Below are 17,353 nucleotides of genomic sequence, written 5' to 3'. Positions count from 1 at the left end.
CGGGACAGGAATGATCTCTTCTGCCTCCTGTCCTGGCTGACTCTTAACAACTCTTACCTCCTTGATTAGTAAAAAGCATACCTTTTAAAATCCTTGGTGGTCCAACGGTGGGCCGGGACAGGTTGGATCTTCCTACACTCCTGCCCATGCAGAGCTGCTGCCCTGAGTTCCCACAGCAAAGGGGCTGAAGGTATCTAGCCGCCTGCCTTTCTTTTTCTTCCCTTTTTCCATGGGGAATGTGTTAGCATTTAGCTAATGGTTGTGACCATTTTGCTGTGCCCCCTGAAATGTGAGTGTTAAATTTTTGATGTGCACCCTTGATACAGGCATATGCTGAAATGTGGCCATGGGGAGAAGTAAACAAATTACTCTTGATGGAATTCTGCATGACTGCACAACGCAGAATTTCCAGAGAATTGCACAGTCGTGCAGAATTTCCTTTACCTGTGCAGAATCTCAACAATGTTGGCTTTTGGTCTCGGTATCAGTGGCGATTCCCACATGCTGCCTGCTGCTAACCTGATGGGAGGCTTCGAGTTAGCGGCAGGCAGCATGAGAATCGCTACTGAGGAGGAAAGAAAGATGCTGGCACAGGGAGGGGAAGGGGGGAGGAAGAGAGGTGAGAGGAAGGAAAGTTGGTGGCACGGGGGGGGGGGGGGGAGATGAAGGAGACATGAATAGTGAGGGGAGGAAGGGAGAGATGGTGTATGGAGGGGGTAGAGAGGTTTGACTCAGGGCACATGATGATGGAGGGGAGGAAGGGAGAGATGATGCATGGAGGGGGATAGAAAGGTTTGACTCAGCACAAGGGAGGGGGAGAGAGGTTTTGGACATGGGGGTGAATGAGGAGGAAGAGATGCACAGGAGGTGCAGGGGGAAAAGGAAGGAGATGTTGGATCTAGAAGCTGAATGCAGTCATGGAAAGATGCCTGGCAATGGGAGTGAGGGAAGAGTTGGAGAAATGCTGGACCAGGGGGGAAGTGCTGGAGGGAAGAGAGGGAGATGTTAGTCTACAAGGGTGCGGAGGGAAGGAAGAGGGAGCAGATGCTAGGCTGAAAGACCCTGAGAATAGTAGAACCCTGTTGGGACGGAGAGGGTAGAACATTTGACCCAAGCAAGCATGATACTAGGCTGGTGCGAGTGTGCTCGCTTGGAGCCTTGTTTCGGCTAGGTGAGTTGCATTATATTGTCTCTGGTCCCCGACGCATCGACATCTACTCTCACCTTTATTCTCCTACACATGATTGCGTGTATGTGTCTGTTCTTGGCATGTGGGAGTTTCCTTAAGGATTTCCAGTGCTATAGTCCTTAGCTTCTTCAGGAGATGGACATTGCTGGCACTACATGGTCTTTATATTCAGTTATGCTGCAGGTAGGGGCAGTTCTATCCTCCTGCATGATGGACCATTCTCATGTCAGAGTCACACCGCTTCTAATGGGTGGTCAGGGCTTCTTGCCTTTCTGTTAGGGCTATTCAGCATACTTTTCATGTTGACAGCTGATGGCTGGTACATTTCTATGCTGTACTTATAAGATAACCTGAGTAGAGTCTGGGATCTAGTAGTCTCTACAGGGGCAGTAGCTACCTTGGTTTCATGTTACACAGACTCTTTCAGCTTCTCTTACTCTGCGACAGTGGGCTTTGGGATGTTCTGTCGCCCTACTCTTTCATCGCAAATTTTGTTAGCTCCTGTTTTTTGACAGTTCCCTGGCCGTCATGGTGACCATATAGAGGGCTTGATTCTCTTCTATCTCATTGTCACAGGTCATTGTCTTCATTTGATGCTGGCTAGCAGAATGTTCAGGCAGTTTTCACCTCTTGGGTTTTGCCTTAGGTTCTGTCCTTATCTAGGTGGCAGCTTTCACTTCTTCCCTTGGGTTATGGTGGTTTGGTTGTGACAAACTCATTATTCCTTCGCTCAGTTTTTTCTTTCTGAAAACTTACTTCTCTGTTGAAGTGTCTGGAGCTTGTATGGTTGCAATTTCTTTTTTGGACTGACTACAAGGCAGTTCTTTAACAGCCACAGGTATGCATGCATCTGCACTTGAGGGCATGAGGTGGAACTGGGGTATAGTGGCTGGCGATGATCTTTTCAGTCCACTTTTGGGGCAATGATTTCCAGTTCCTGCTTATCGTATCTGTTGGGTCTCATGTATCATTCTAGGGATGGTGCTTCGTTTATCCATTTTTGGGTACAAAGGGGCTTCTCTGGATGTATCATGGGTTCATTTTCCCAGAATGACTGCTGTGCAGGCAGGCACAGGGCTGAATTGAAGGGGATCCATGTAGGATATCGTTTGTCTTGTCATTATGCGGGCTTGTGATCCCTGGGGGTGGTCAGTCGGGTAGGCAGCTACTCTAGTTGCTGCGGAAGCCTGTTGCTGGGGATATTTGGTTTTGAACTATATTGGATCTCTTGTTCCTATCATGCTCTATTTGTCCAAGTTGCAGTCTTTTATTCCCCAAATACTCTGGTGGTCATTCTCTCTATCACATTGAATATAGGTTCATGTATTTTACTCCAATTTTATTAAACTTGAACCTTGAATTTGTTGTCCCAAATTAGGTTTGGTGCAGAGCAACCACCCTTTGGCTTTCTGATGGCTCTTTTGTGAAAGGTTGCTTAGGTGGCCTGGCGTCTTAGTAGTGATGTCGCTGAATTCTCTATCCAGAAGAAGACATCACCAATACCATCATTTCGTACATCATATGTGGGTCTGTCGCAAGGGGACTGGGCCTGGCCTGAACTGGAGCTTTCTGCCACAAAGGAGAAGCAGAAGATAGTGCTGCTGTCTATTACTTTGACGCAGTTGGGCTGCGTTTATTCTTTCCACACCTTCCTGGTGGGCTGATCTTTCTTTCTCCTTGTTCTGGATCTCTGATCTGTGAATCTGGGTGAGTCTTCTTACCGCTTTCTCTCCTCATTGTCTCTGTGGCTTGGGTCTGTTCCTGTTGGTACCAGCATACCTGTTACTATTCGACTGTTTTTTACAGACACTACTTTGGTGAGGGCAGAGACTACAGACCCACCTCGGTTTAGCTAGTTTGTTTCGCACGCCAGTCACTCCTGTTGGGTGGGGTTACTCCGTCTGAATATGGTATCTTGCATTTCTTTGCCGTCTTCACAGCAGAGACGATGTAGGTGGACTACATTTTTCCCTCTCACTTTGGATATGGTCTTGCCAGTCCATGCATTTCTACTTAGAACTGAATTTGTTTCTCTCCAGTAGTATAACGTATTCTCCCAGTTGATTTGGTTCCTCTCGTTTCCACCAGTTTTCTTAGAGGTTTCTGGAGTATAGCTCGGCAACCTTCAGTAGGATTCAACTGGTAGAGGGTGCAGGCTGGATTCGACCATGCCTCTCCTGTAGCATTCTGTGTGTAGGAGTCCTTTTCTCTCTTAGGTGATAATTTCTTGTTGAATTTGTTCTCCAGTCCGCCTCTTTTCAGAGTACCATTGGTTTAGTAGTTTGAGATGGCTTGTCTTTTACATTGTGAGCCATCGCTTTTGGTGTTTACAGGCTCGGAGCACTAGAACCTTGCTAATGGAAGTGGGTCTGTTATCCTGTTGTACACTTTCCTGAAGGTCATGTTTTTGACATGGGCTAGGACCATTGAGGGGTATAGTGGATTCATTCAACAGGAGTTCTTCGGGATCCGTAGATTCCGAAAGTCTGGTGCTGTGCAGTCGTGCTATTTGTAGGGGGCATGCCACTGGTTTGCACTGTGTGGTGCTTTAAGTCACTGTTCACTCCTGTTTGCGGAGGGTTAGCCTCTTGTCTATTCGTAGGGTACATAACATTTATTATTTGGTATCTTCTTGAACGTATGATGCATGGCGTGCATTGGATGTGAAGGATTTCACAATATCTTGGTGGTCGTTTCTAGGTATCCACACAGTTGTAGTCTGGATGTGGGGCTGGTTATGATGTGGCCGTACGTACGTTGGGGCTGGTGGAATGGTGTTTCTTCAGCAACAGCAGCAGATGAATCCAGAGACTAGTGGGATAGTACACATCTACCAGCAGGTGGAGATAGAGAACTGATTAACAGGTGGTCTATTGGTTGGCACCCTCCCTGTATCCTCAGTATTCTCTATCTCCCAGCAGGTGATGGTCACTGTTCCACGAGCTCCTGGATTCTGGCTGGATTCTTGTTTATTCTTCTGTTGAGAGTTTTTCTCTTCAGTTAGATTGGGGTGTTTGGCTGAGCGGTGCCAAATTTGGAAGTCACATCTGGACCCCCCCAGGTCCCTGCTCCACCCTCCTGCGGCTATCTTAGATAACTTGCATCTATTGTTAGGCAAAGGCCTCCATGCCCTGATCATGCAATTCGACATGAGCTCTGCCTTTGATCTAGTAGACCATGCGAAAATGCTACAATGTCTAGACGCCATTGGCATCAGGGGTGAAGTGCTAAACTGGTTTCATGGCTTCCTTCTATCCCGCACCTATCAGGTACATTTCAATAATGATCTCTCCAACACCTGGAGCAACCCATTCGGTGTACCGCAAGGGTCCCCGCTATCCCCACTGCTTTTCAACATCTACATGACCTCACTGGGCGTTCAATTAACCCAACTGGGGATAAAATTATTCAGTTACGCTGATGACTTCACGATCATCATCCCATTTGCCAACTCCATCTCGGAAACCATTCCCAAAGCATAAGAAGCCATAAACTTGATGGAGCACTGGATGACAGACTTCAAGCTCAACACAGAGAAGACAAAATTTTTTGTCGCTTCACCATACCCGCTTGACACCAAAACACCACTAGGCATCAACAAACTTAACTACCCCATACAGCCCACCATTAAAATATTGGGTGTAACTCTTGACCAACTCCAGCTTGTAAATTGTGAAATGTTTATGTAAATTTTGGTCTATTATGGTTCCTGGTATATTTCAATAATTTTGATTTTGTACATCGCTTTAATTAATAAGCGATTTACTACAAGTCTTTTAAATAAATCAATCAATGTCGGAGGCAGGTGTAGTGAGATAATAGGAGAAAAGACAAATGAATAGCAGCCGTTTGAAGAAGAATGACAGGAAAGCAGAAAAAAAAACTGGAACCAACATGATGGAAAAATAAAACATCCAGACAAATGTAGAAGAAAACCATTTAAAATAAAATGTTTTAAATGTAATATGGATAAATAGTAAAAATGTTTAAATTTTGGCAAACTTGCAGGATTCACTAACTTTTTGCGCAGAATTTTGAATTTTTTTTGTGCACAATTCTACCAGGCATAACCAATGGTGTTCTTTAGCATTTCAAGGGCAAAAGGTTCCAATGGAGAGGTACATGCCAAAAGATGGCCCAATTTCCACCGGAATGGACCAAGGTTCCACAGGCAAAACAATGTGGAACACGTTCCTGGGTTTCCAGAGAGTAGGTGTCAAAACAGTTTTATTACACAATAATCAAGTACACAAGATATCAATGATGCTATATAAGGTCTGGCATTCAGCTATGGCATCATTGATATCATGTGTACTTGAATATTGTACTGTTTGCTTTTAATGACTTATTGTTTCGTAAAATGATACTTCTGTAGTGCAAGAAAGTTGCATAATAAACTGACACCTGCTCTCTGGGATCCCAGGAACCTGTTCCACATTGTTGTCCTTTAGTGTCCCTCCAGATTGACACGGAACAGATGGGTTTATGCTCCTCTGCCAGCAGGCGGAGACTGACACACATTGACTTTGAGCAGTAGTACAAGTGGGCTGTACAGTCCCATTTGCAATCAGTCTGTTCTCAGTCTCCAGCAGGTGGAGGTGGTAAGCCCGTGCAGTCTTCTTCCCTTTGGTTAGTTAGGACCTCATCAGTGACCTTTTTCTTGTCCCTTTTTTGCTGTCTGGACAGAGCTTGGGGGACCCGCTTAGGGGTGCCACACTTGAAGGGTTGAGTTCCTCCTTCCTGCCCCCAAATTTTATTTCTTTAGAGGTGCCTCAACTGTACGCCTGGCCACACTTAAAGCACAGACTACAATTTGGAGATCTGCTTGTTCTTTACAGCTGTGGGCTGTGAGGTCTGATTTAAAACAAAACAACTAATACAAATATAAATGAGTCTGAGGCATCCGGTTTATAGGAAGCATTGAATTGGCTTTAATTGCTTTCTTTTTTTCTAACAGGTGATTTTGTGCATTTTATATGTGCGCCCAAGCGATGTATGCAACAGGTGTGTGCACATAGTGTTCCAACCGCTTTGAGGGGGCGCCGGCATGCAGGGTATCCCTTTGTGTATGCACCGCTCATTGGCGGGGAGCGGTGGAGAACAGAAATGCTTCCCCTGTTGCACACCCCGGGATTTCTTCAACCGCTGACAGTGCTGACCGAGGGTGCTGCATGTGGTTCTTGAGTTAGTGGTGGGGGGTCTAGTCATGCCTCGTCACTTCTGACCTCGGGAGACAGTTTTTCAGCAGGCTTCCTTAGGTTTTGGCAGGAAGCTCTGCTGTTTTGCCTGTGACGACTTTCTTCCTGTTCTAGAGCGACAGGAACAGGTCCTAGCAATTTGTTCTGCACTTGCAGTAAATTCTGTGGCGTTGCTGGGGGGGAGGGGTTATATCGATATATTAAGGGGAAACGACCCGCAAAGGAAGCAGTGGGACTGTTGGATGACTGTGGAATAAAGGGAATGCTAAAGGAAGACAAAGAAATCGCTGACAAACTGAACATGTTCTTTGTGTCTGTATTTACCGAAGAGGATATACACAGCATATCGGAACCCATCAGGCTATATGCTGGAAACGAAGGGAAACTGACAGGGTTGACGGTCAGTCTAGATGAGATATGCAAGCAGATTTAGGCTAAAGAGTGATAAATTTCCGGGACTGGATATTCATTCGAGGGTCATCGAGGAACTACACTTCCCCCTCCGTATTCGCGGTGGTTAGGGGCAGAGTCAGCCCGCGAATATTAAAAAAACCGCAAATAATATTCCGGCTGCTTCCCCTGGCTATTTTAAGCCCTGAAAGCCCCCCCTTAAGCCTTACCTGGTGGTCTAGCGGGTTTTCAGGCAGGAGCGATCTTCCCATGTTCCTGCCCCATGCAGATTGCTCACAGGAAATGGCTGCCTTGAGCTCCCGTAGTCTCTCGAGCCATTTCCTGTGAGCGATCTGCACGGGGAAGGAGTGTGGGAAGATCGTTCCTGCCCCGAAAATCCACTAGACCACCAGGTAAGGCTTAAGGGGGAGCTTATGGGGTTTAAAATAGCCCAAAAAAAGAAAAGGAATTTTAGGTTTAAAATCGCGAATAAGTGAATCCGTAGATACGGAAACTGAATATGGAGGGGGAAGTGTATAACTGAACTGCTTCAACTAATAGGCAATCTGTCGATCAAAGATTCCGGAAGACTGGAAAGTGGCGATTGTTACGCCGATCTTCAAGAAAGGTTCGAGGGAGGTTCCGAGTAAATACAGACCAGTGAGTCTGATATTGGTACTGGGAAATATGATAGAGGCGCTGATAAAGGACTGCATCATTGATCACATTGACGGACACGGGCTGATGAGGACCAGTCAGCACGGTTTCAGCAAAGGCAGATCATGTTTGATGAATTTGCTGCACTTGTTTGAGGGAGTAAATAGGCAGATAGACTAGGGCGACCCGGTTGACATTGTATATCTGGATTTTCAGAAGGCGTTTGACAAGGTTCCACATCAGAAAATTGCAAGCCATGAAATTGAGGGTGAAATACGTGGATTAAAACCTGACTGGAGCATAGGAAACAGAGAATGGGGGTAAATGGACAATATTTGGACTGGAAGAGCATCACCAGTGGGGTGCCACAGGGCTCGGTACTTGGACCCGTGCTCTTCAACAACTTTATAAATGACCTGGACATTGGTACGACGAGTGAGGTGATTAAATTTGCAGACGATACGAAGTTATTCAGAGTAGTGAGGACGCGAGGGGATTGCGAAGATCTGCAACGTGACATAACCAAGCTCGAGAAATGGGCATCGACATGGCAAATGAGGTTCAATGTGGATAAGTGTAAAGTGATGCATGTCAGTAACAAAAATCTCATGCACAAATACAGGATGTCCGGGGCGGTACTTGGAGAGACCTCCCAGGAAAGAGACTTGGGGGTTGTGATTGACAAGTCGATGAAGCTGTCCGCGCAATTCGCGGTGGCAGCGAAAAGGGCAAACAGAATGCTAGGAAAGAAAGAAGGGGATCATGAACAGATCGAAGAAGGTTGTCATGCCGCTGTACCGAGCCATGGTGCGCCCTCACCTGGAGTACCGTGCCAAGCACTGGTCACCGTACTTGAAGAAGGACACGGTACTACTCGAAAGGGTGCAAAGTAGAGCGACTAAAATGGTTAAGGGGCTGGAGTATATAGTTAGAGATTGGAGAAACTGGGCCTCTTCTCCCTTGAAAAGAGGAGACTGAGAGGGGCCATGATTGAAATGTTCAAGCTAATGAAGGGAATATACTTGGTAGATAAAGACAGATTGTTCACCCTCTCCAAGGTAGGGAGAACGAGAGGGCGCACTCTGAAGCTGAAAGGGGATAGATTCAGCACAAATGTGAGGAAGTTCTTCACCCAGAGAGTGGTAGACAAATGGAACGCTTTTCGGGAGTCTTTTATAGAGGAAAACACCCTCCAAAGATTCAAGACAAAGTTAGACAAGTTCCTGCTAAACTAGAACGTATGCAGGGGAGGCTGGACTCATTTAGAGCACTGGTCTTTGACCTGAGGGCTGCCATATGAGTGGGCTGCTGGGCAGGATGGACCGCTGTTCTGACTCAGCAGTGGCAATTCTTATTTTCTTATGATTTTGTTTTAGCCATGTACAAGGCTTATTTGCAGGTGACTGGTGTTCCTGCTTCTTCCTCTGGGGTCTTCTGGGGAGTCTTTGCCTCCCACGGCCACCCCTGTTCATTCTCCTGTGGTGTCTGCCTCTGTCAAGTCTCCCCAGCCATTGTTCAAATGAATGCGGGTGTCTTGAGATGAGGACTCTCTCTTTCTGGCTGACCCAGTTTTGCCAGATAAGGACTTGGACCTTGAGGTGGACCCCAAAGATCTAGAGGGGGACGATTGATGTGGATGGAGGGTTTTAGGAGATGCCGGTTGGTGAGGATGCATTAGTCTTGTTCATTTTTCACTGAGAAAAGCTGCAGGAGCTTATTCTGCAGGTGTCTTTGATTTTTGTGCTTTGAGGATGAAACTGAGGACCCCCTGGTTAGCATTCCGCTCTTTTCCTAAGCATCAGGATATTTGGGATGTGGTGCATGCACAGTGGAAGACTCTGGACCCGCCTTTTTGCTTGGCACGGTCCATAGCCAGGCTTTATTGCACTCCTGCTGAGGATAGGGATACCTTTAAGTAACCTGTGGTTGATGCGTTGGTCTCTTCTATCACACGTCGGCATACCATGCCAGTTGAGGGCAGTTTGACCTTGAGAAACCCTCAGGATTGTGACATGGAGGCTTGCCTTAAACAGAGTTTTGATGTGGCTGCTTTGGTGGTCCAGGTAGCAATTTGTGGTGGTCTGGTGGCCTGGGTTTGTTTTCTGGTGGTTTGAGTGGGTTCTTGACCAGGAATCTGCTGACTGGTCCTTAGTGGATCATGAGGTAGCTAAGATTGAACTTAGTGTTTTTTATCTCTTCTGCCATGTATGATCTGTTGTGGGCATCTTCCAAGTCCATGGCCCTCGGCATAGCCACTTGTTGTACCCTGTGGCTTCGGGGTTGGTTGGCAGGTGCAACTTCTAAGTAAGCATAGTAAAATTTTCCTTTTTGAGGTTCATTTCTCTTTGGGGAGGAGTTGAATAAACTGGTTCAGGCCTTGAGTGACTCTAAGGTGCCTCGGCTTCTGGAGGACCAACCTCATCAAGTGCTGTTGGGTTGTGCTGCCTATGGGCTTTTGTGTGAATTTTGTACTTATCGCCCTAGCAGAGATTCTCCCCTTTACCTTCCAGAGATCGCTTTCAGTGCATACAGTCCTTTCAGGGAGCCTGTCCGCTGAGGAGAGGGGGAGGGTGTTGTCGGGATTCCGATGGTGGCTTTTCCTCCACCCATCCGGCCCATTGACTCACTCCTGGTTCTTCCCCCTGTTCCAGTTGGAGCCCGGTTGAGGGAGTTTTACTGGGGCTGGGTTGAGATCACAACGGATCAGTGGGTATTAGAGGTGATTCGGGATGGCTATGCTCTCTAGTTTTACCAACTCTTTATCGGATTGTTACTCTCTTCTCCTTGTCGAGCAACGTGGAAGAAGCAGGCATTCTGACAGATGCTGCAAATGTTGCTGGTCTTCAGAGGGGTGGACCCAATGCCTCCCCAGGAGATTCGCACCAGCAGGTATTCCATTTACTTCATTGTGCCCAAGAAAGAGTGATTGTTTTGGCTCAATTTGGATCTGAAAGGTGTGAACAGGGCAATTCAGGTTCCATCCATTTGCTTGGAAATCCTGAAGTCAGTAATTCTCGCTGTTCAACTGTGGAGTTTCTAACTTCTCTAGACTTGACGGAGGCCTACCTGCATGTTCAGGCCTCTCATTAGCGCTTCCTTTGCTTTGTGATTTTGGGAGAGCATGATCAATTTTGTGCGCTTCCCTTTTGTTCTGTCTGTGGCCCCACAGACTTTCACCAAAAATGTGGTGGCGGCCTTGCACAAGGAGGGTATTTTGATTCATCTCTATCTGGACAACTGGTTGATTCAATCAAAGCCTTTTCGGGAGAGCTCTGGGTCACGACTTGGGTTGTGGAGTTTCTACAGTCGCTGGGCAGGGTGATCAACCTAACCAAAAGCCGGTTGTCTCCATCTCAGCGCTTGGAGTATCTCGGAGTTCTTTTCGACACCAGTGTGGAGAGAATATTCCTTCCCGAGGCCCTAGTGTTGAAATTGCAGTTGCAAATTCACTTCCTGATGGATTGTCGTTGCCCCTGGGTGCAAGTCTTGGTCGATGGCGACCCCCATGGAAGCTGTTAGGTGGGCTTGGGCTCACATTCGTCATCCTTAGTATGTTCTTCTTCGGTGGTAGTTGCTACAAATTCATGATTTGGACTCTCCAGTCCCTCTTTGGGGGTTAGTTTGTCGCAGTGTGCTAGTGACTACAGTCTTCCAATCTGTTTCAGGGAATGAATCTGGACAGTGCTTCTCATGGATGCCAGTCTCCTCGGTTGGAGAGCTCAATTTCTTGGTTGCTCATCTCAGGGCAGCCGGTCGTCAGTGGAAGCGTCATGGTCGATCAATGTTCTGTAGACCAGAACCATTCGGTTGGTGTTAGTAGCTTTCCAGTCATTGCTGGAGGGTAAATCGGTTTGGGTTCTCTCGAACAATGCCACATTGGTGGCTTATGTCAGTTGACAGGGGACGACTGAAGAGTCATCTGGTAGCGCAGGAGGCAACTCTTCTCATGGAATCGGTAGAGGCTCATCTTCTGGAACAAATCAGCTTCCCACATAGCGGGAGTGGACAATGTTCAGGCGGACTTCCTCAGTCGTCATGTGCTGGATCCCGGCGAGTGTTGTCTTGGGCTGAAAGCCTTCAAGTTGATTGTCCAGTCATGGGGTTGGCCATGTTTATTGAAGCCAAAGCGCCAAGGTTCTTCAGTCGGCGCATGGATTGCCAGGCTAAGGGGCTGGATGCTCTGCTGCAGGCTTGACCAGGCAGCCTGTTGTATGTCTTTCCTCCGTGACCACTGATGGGGCAGAGTTGTTTGCATTGCCTGGCACGCAGGCCGCATGATCCTGGTGGCGCCCATGGTATGCAGATCTGGTTTGTCGTCTCATGGCAGATCCTCTTCCTCTGCCCCTGTTGCCCGACCTTCTGACTCGGGGTCCCATTCCCACATTCGATCTGAGTCCCTTTTGTCTTATGGTGTGGCTCTTGAAATGGAACACCTAAGTAAGAAAGAATATTTGGATAAGGTGATCTCCACTTTCTTGGGTTCTCGGAGACTTTCCATCTCTCGGGCTTGTGTGCATATGGCGTCTTTTTGACGTCTTTATGTGCGTCTTTGTGTGCATATGGTGTTCTGTGCGTGGTGTGTTCCCCTTTGAATGACTTTACCTCAACTTGGAGTTTTTGCAGGATGACCTGGAGCGGAGATTTGCTTGGTCCTCCCTCAGGGTTCAGATTATGGCTTTTTCTTCTTTTTATAGTCTGTTGAATGGTCGGAGTTTGGCTTCTTTTCTGGATGTGATTCGATTCTTAGTTCCAGCCTGGGATCTCAATCTGGTTCTTTCCGTGCTTGTTGGTCCTCCTTTTAGGCCTCTCAGATCCTTCACGTGGAGTTTGTTCCTTGTAGCTATTTCTTCCACGAGATGCGTTTCTGAACTGTAGGCTTTTTCCTGTAGACCTCCTCCATTCCTGGAGTTCTCTAAGAAGTGGGTCATGCTGCGGCCAGTTCCCTCCTTTCTTTCGAAGGTGGTTTCGCATTTTTATATCAACCAGTTTGTAGTTTTCCTGGTTTTGGATAGTCAGGAGGGCTCTTTAGAGCAGAGGTAGTTGTGCAAATTGAATGTTTGTAGGGTCCTTTGCTCTTATGTTCAGCTGACCCAGGAGTTCCGGCAGTCAGATCGTCTCTTTGTTCTGTTATCGGGACCTCATAAGGGGGACGGTGCTTCCAAGGCTATCATTGCGTGCTGGATCAAGGAGGCTATTGCTTCGGTGTACCTTCAAAAAACAAAACCCTGTTCTGGATTTTCTGAAAGCTCACTCCACTCAGGGTCAGGCAGACTTTTGGGCTGAAAATTCTCTTGTGCCTCCCATGGATATTTGTAAAGCTGTGGTTTGGTCTTCTCTTCATTTTCTTTGTTCGCTACTACCATGTGGATGTTCCAAGTGCGTTGGGACGTGGTGTTCGGTGAGTATGTTTTTTAGTGGCGGCTCTTCGGTGGTCCCACCCATGATGGGTATTGCTTTGGTACATCCCATCTGTTCTGTGCTGGTCTGGAATGACACTGAAGGAGAAATTAGGTTCTTGCCTGCTAATTTTCTTTTAGTTGCTCCAGACCAGCACAGACCTCGCCCTGTTGTTATTTGGTGTACAGTGTTTATCCCAGGACAAGCAGGCATGATATTCTCACATGTGGGTGACGTCATCTACGGAGCCCCGATGCGGAAGCATTTTCAAGCAAACTTGATTGAAGATTTAAGTTTGCTCTGCTGCTCCACGCATGCGTGCCTTCCTGCTCCACTAGGGGGTGCATCCCCTCGTGGTCTCCAGTTCAAAATTTTCCGCGAGCCTAGAAGACGTGTTTTTCAGGCTCTGCCCCAACTGCCTTCTAGCACCGCGATTTTTTCTTGTTTTTTCACGATTAAGTCGCTGTGCGCGAATTCCTTACTTTTTTACTTGATTCCTGCTTCGTTTTCAACGACCCGGAGGCTTCCGTGGCCGCGTGGCTAATCGAGCCGCGGCTACTTTCGATTTAATGTCCGGGCATTTGACCGGCTTTAAAAAGTGCACCCGGTGCGAGCGGCTCCTTTCTCTTACAGATCCGCATCGCCGGTGCATCCTCTGTCTGGGGGCGACTCATCCAACCGACTCCTGCCCCCAGTGCGCTAATTTCCAAAACCGGGCCCTCCGCCGAAGAAAAGCCCGCATGGCGGATCTCTTCACCCCGGACCAACCCTCCACCAAGGCCTCGAGGTCGGCCTCGGCCCCGGATACCTCGGCATCGCCCCGAGACTCGACCCCGAAGCCCTCGGGACAACAGAAAACCTCGGCCCCGGGTAAGTCCCCCCTTCCCTCTTCAGGTTCTATAACAGCGAAGAAGCCAGCCTCGGGGACAACGGCGACGCAGGGCGGAAGCCCCATGCTTACAGCCCCGTCTAAGCCCTCCAAGCCTTCGGGCCGTGCCTCCACCACACGGGAATACTCTGATACGAGGTTGCCCCCGGTGGAGCGCACCGAGGCAGTGGACATGCCTTCGATGCTGTCCGTGCCCGTCTTCCAGGACCTACTCCGAGCGATGATCACGTCGGAGCTGTCCACTGCAATGGCCCAATTTCAATCGGCCTCGACCTCGAATGTGCCAGACCAGGCTGGGCCTCACACCGAACAACCTCGAGGAAAGGTGCGCAACCCTCGCCGCATCCCATCCTCCTCGGACTCCTCGCCGAGACGCCCGAGACGTTCCCCCTCCGCGGACCGCCGAGGGGCAAAACGTCGGGCTAGAACGACAGAAACCTCGAACCGCCGTACCTCCAAGAAGGCCCGAGGTTCACCAACCCTACGAGGCCGTTCTCCCATACCTCGGACGGGACCACTAAGGGTGGCTGAGTTATCACTCTCCAACCCGCGCATCCTCCGAACTCCCCCTCGGACGTATTCTCCGAGGGAGTCCGGATCGAGGTCACCAATCCGACAACGATCGGTACCTCTAACCCCGGCATCTTCTCCGAGGGGCTCCTCGAGACGCCGAAGATCGACAACCCCCGAACACTCTCACAGTGCTTCCCCAACCTCGGAGCATGGATCAGAGCATAAACCTCGATACTCGAGGGAAGCCTCCTTATCCTTCCCCACCCGACGAAGGTCTCGCTCCCCGACCCCGCAAGGGGCTCCGGGGACATCTCGCCCATCCTTCACTCGCTTTGTCCAAGACATGGGCCACGCATTGGACTTAGACCTCCAGTCCGACTCCAGATACTCGAAGGAGTACCTGGCAGAGCTGGATATGCCATCACTGCCCAGAGAGTCCCTTCGCTTACCACCTAACCCGGTACTCCAACAGGCCTTCTTCAGGAACCTGGAGACCCCCTACATGGTCACGGCCGTACCCTCCAAAATGGAAGCCAAGTACCGCACAGTACCTTACCCGGGATTCGAGCAACCACAGCTCTCCCACCAATCGCTGCTAGTTGAATCCTCCTTGAAAAAGGCTCACCCGTCCCGGGTCTCAGCAGCGGTCCCCCCAGGCCGAGAAGGCCGAACCCTGGACAAGTTCGGCAGGAGACTATACCAAAACGCAATGATGGCCTCTAGGGTGCAAAGCTACACTTTCACCTTCACATCATACCTCAAACACCTCATCGGACTATTGAGAGCCTTTGAGACTGACCTACCGGCCTCCCGGCAGGGAACATTCAGCCTGCTTTTAGAGTCCCTCTCCAACCTGCGCCTTCATCTATTCCACGCGGCCTACGATGGCTTCGAACTCTCCTCCAGAGAAGCAGCCTTCGCTATCGTCATGCACCGACTAGCTTGGCTGCGCCTGGTCGACATGGACCCCAACTTACAGGACCGGTTGGCTAACCTCCCCTGCGTGGGAAAGGAATTGTTCGATGACACTATCGAGGCGGCGACAAAACGCCTCTCCGAACATGAACGCTCATTTGCCTCCCTTGTCCGGCAAAAGCGCAAACCGCCAGCGCCCAGGCCATACAGGGCCCCTCCGCGCCGCTACCCACAAAAGTCCACCCCTGCTTTCTCGCGGCCCCCACCCAGACGTCCGCAAGCCCATCACAGGGCCATGCCCAAGTCTCAACCGCCCGCGACCACCAAACCATCCTCGTCCTTTTGACGGGACACGCGGAAGGGGGCAGGCCCCCTCCGCCATAGTCCCAGGCCGCCTTCCCATCGGAGGTCGACTCAAAGCCTTTTACCCTCGCTGGGAGCAACTCACGTCGGACGCATGGGTCCTTGGCGTGATCTCATCAGGGTACTCTCTCAACTTTCGGGCCATTCCCCCGGACAATCCCCCAAGGAATTGCCCTCCCAACCGGACTCAGCTACCTCTACTCCTCTCCGAAGCCCGAGACCTGCTTCGCCTGAGAGCAGTGGAGAAGGTCCCCCCCGGCCAACGGGGGAAGGGCTTCTACTCCCGTTACTTCCTGGTACCGAAAAAAACGGGAGACCTACGCCCAATACTAGACTTGAGACGCCTCAACAAATTCCTGGTACGGGAAAAGTTTCGGATGCTCTCACTACCAACACTCTACCCCCTGATCGACGAGGGCGACTGGCTCTGCTCCCTCGATCTCAAGGAGGCGTACACACACGTCCCAGTGCACCCCGCTCACCGCAAGTTTTTGCGTTTCCAAGTAGGGGACTGGCACCTACAATACCGAGTCCTCCCCTTCGGACTAGCATCATCACCTCGGGTCTTCACCAAGTGCCTCGTGGTGGTAGCAGCAACCTTACGTTCCCAGGGCCTCCAGGTATTCCCCTACCTGGACGACTGGCTAATCAAAGCCCCGTCCAAGGAAGGGGTTATCTCAGCGACCCAACAGACTATTACCTACCTACAAAGTCTGGGGTTCGAAATAAACTTCCCAAAATCTCAACTACGCCCCTCGCAGTCCCTACAGTTCATCGGGGCCACGCTGGACACGGTTCGCCTCCGCTCCTTCCTCCCCCCTCCGCGTCTGGAGGCGTTAGTAAGTCTGAGCCGAAGGATCTCTCTGCTGACCTCAGTATCAGCTCGACAGATGATGACCCTCCTGGGCCACATGGCCTCCACCGTCCATGTCACACCCTTCGCCCGCCTCCATCTGAGAATCCCTCAATGGACCCTGGCGTCTCAATGGCGTCAAGACCGGGACCCGATCGACCGCTCCGTGACAGTGACTCCTTCATTGCAACGATCGCTCCGCTGCTGGGCCGACTCTTCAAATCTTTCCAAAGGTTTGCTCTTACTCACCCCACCCCACAGCAAGGTACTCACCACGGACTCGTCGGAGTACGCTTGGGGAGCCCACCTGGACGGCCTACGCACCCAAGGAATGTGGTCAGCACAAGACCGTCGCTGCCACATCAACGTGCTAGAACTTCGGGCCATCTACCTCGCAGCTGTAGCCTTCCAACATCTGCTCCGCGACCGAGTGGTTCTCATCCGAACCGACAACCAAGTAGCGATGTACTACGTAAACAAACAAGGGGGCACAGGGTCTTGGCCCCTTTGTCGGGAAGCCCTACGCCTCTGGAAATGGGCAATCTCCAACAACACCTTCCTTCGGGCGGTGTACATACAAGGAGAACAAAACTGCCTAGCGGACAGACTCAGCCGCCTCCTCCAGCCACACGAGTGGTCACTACACTCTCAGGCCCTACGAGGAGTGTTCGAACGGTGGGGGACGCCTCAAATAGACCTGTTCGCGTCCCCTCACAATCACAAGCTGCCTCTCTTCTGCTCCCGGATATACTCCCCGGACCGACTCGAGGCCGATGCCTTCCTCCTCGACTGGGAAGGAAGGTTCCTGTACGCGTTCCCGCCGTTTCCTCTGATACTGCGGACCCTTGTCCACCTGAAAACAGTACAAGCCACCCTGATCCTGATTGCCCCTCGCTGGCCACGCCAGCCGTGGTTTTCCCTTCTACTTCAACTCAGTGTCAGAGATCCACTGCCTCTGCCTCTGTTTCCCTCTCTACTGTCACAGGGTC

At 50.0% G+C, this 17,353-nt stretch overlaps 1 protein-coding gene across 5 annotated transcripts in view; it reads left to right on the top strand.

Moving 5' to 3' along the window:
• HNRNPH3 (heterogeneous nuclear ribonucleoprotein H3) overlaps positions 1-17,353 on the top strand; it is a 179,171-nt gene that overhangs the window by 34,998 nt on the left and 126,820 nt on the right. The window lies entirely within an intron of this gene.

Source organism: Geotrypetes seraphini, chromosome 4 (assembly GCF_902459505.1).
Source record: "Geotrypetes seraphini chromosome 4, aGeoSer1.1, whole genome shotgun sequence".
NCBI classification, from domain to species: Eukaryota; Metazoa; Chordata; class Amphibia; order Gymnophiona; family Dermophiidae; genus Geotrypetes; species Geotrypetes seraphini.
The sequence above is the reverse complement of the archived record's forward strand: the minus strand, read 5'-3'. Positions and strand labels throughout refer to the sequence as shown.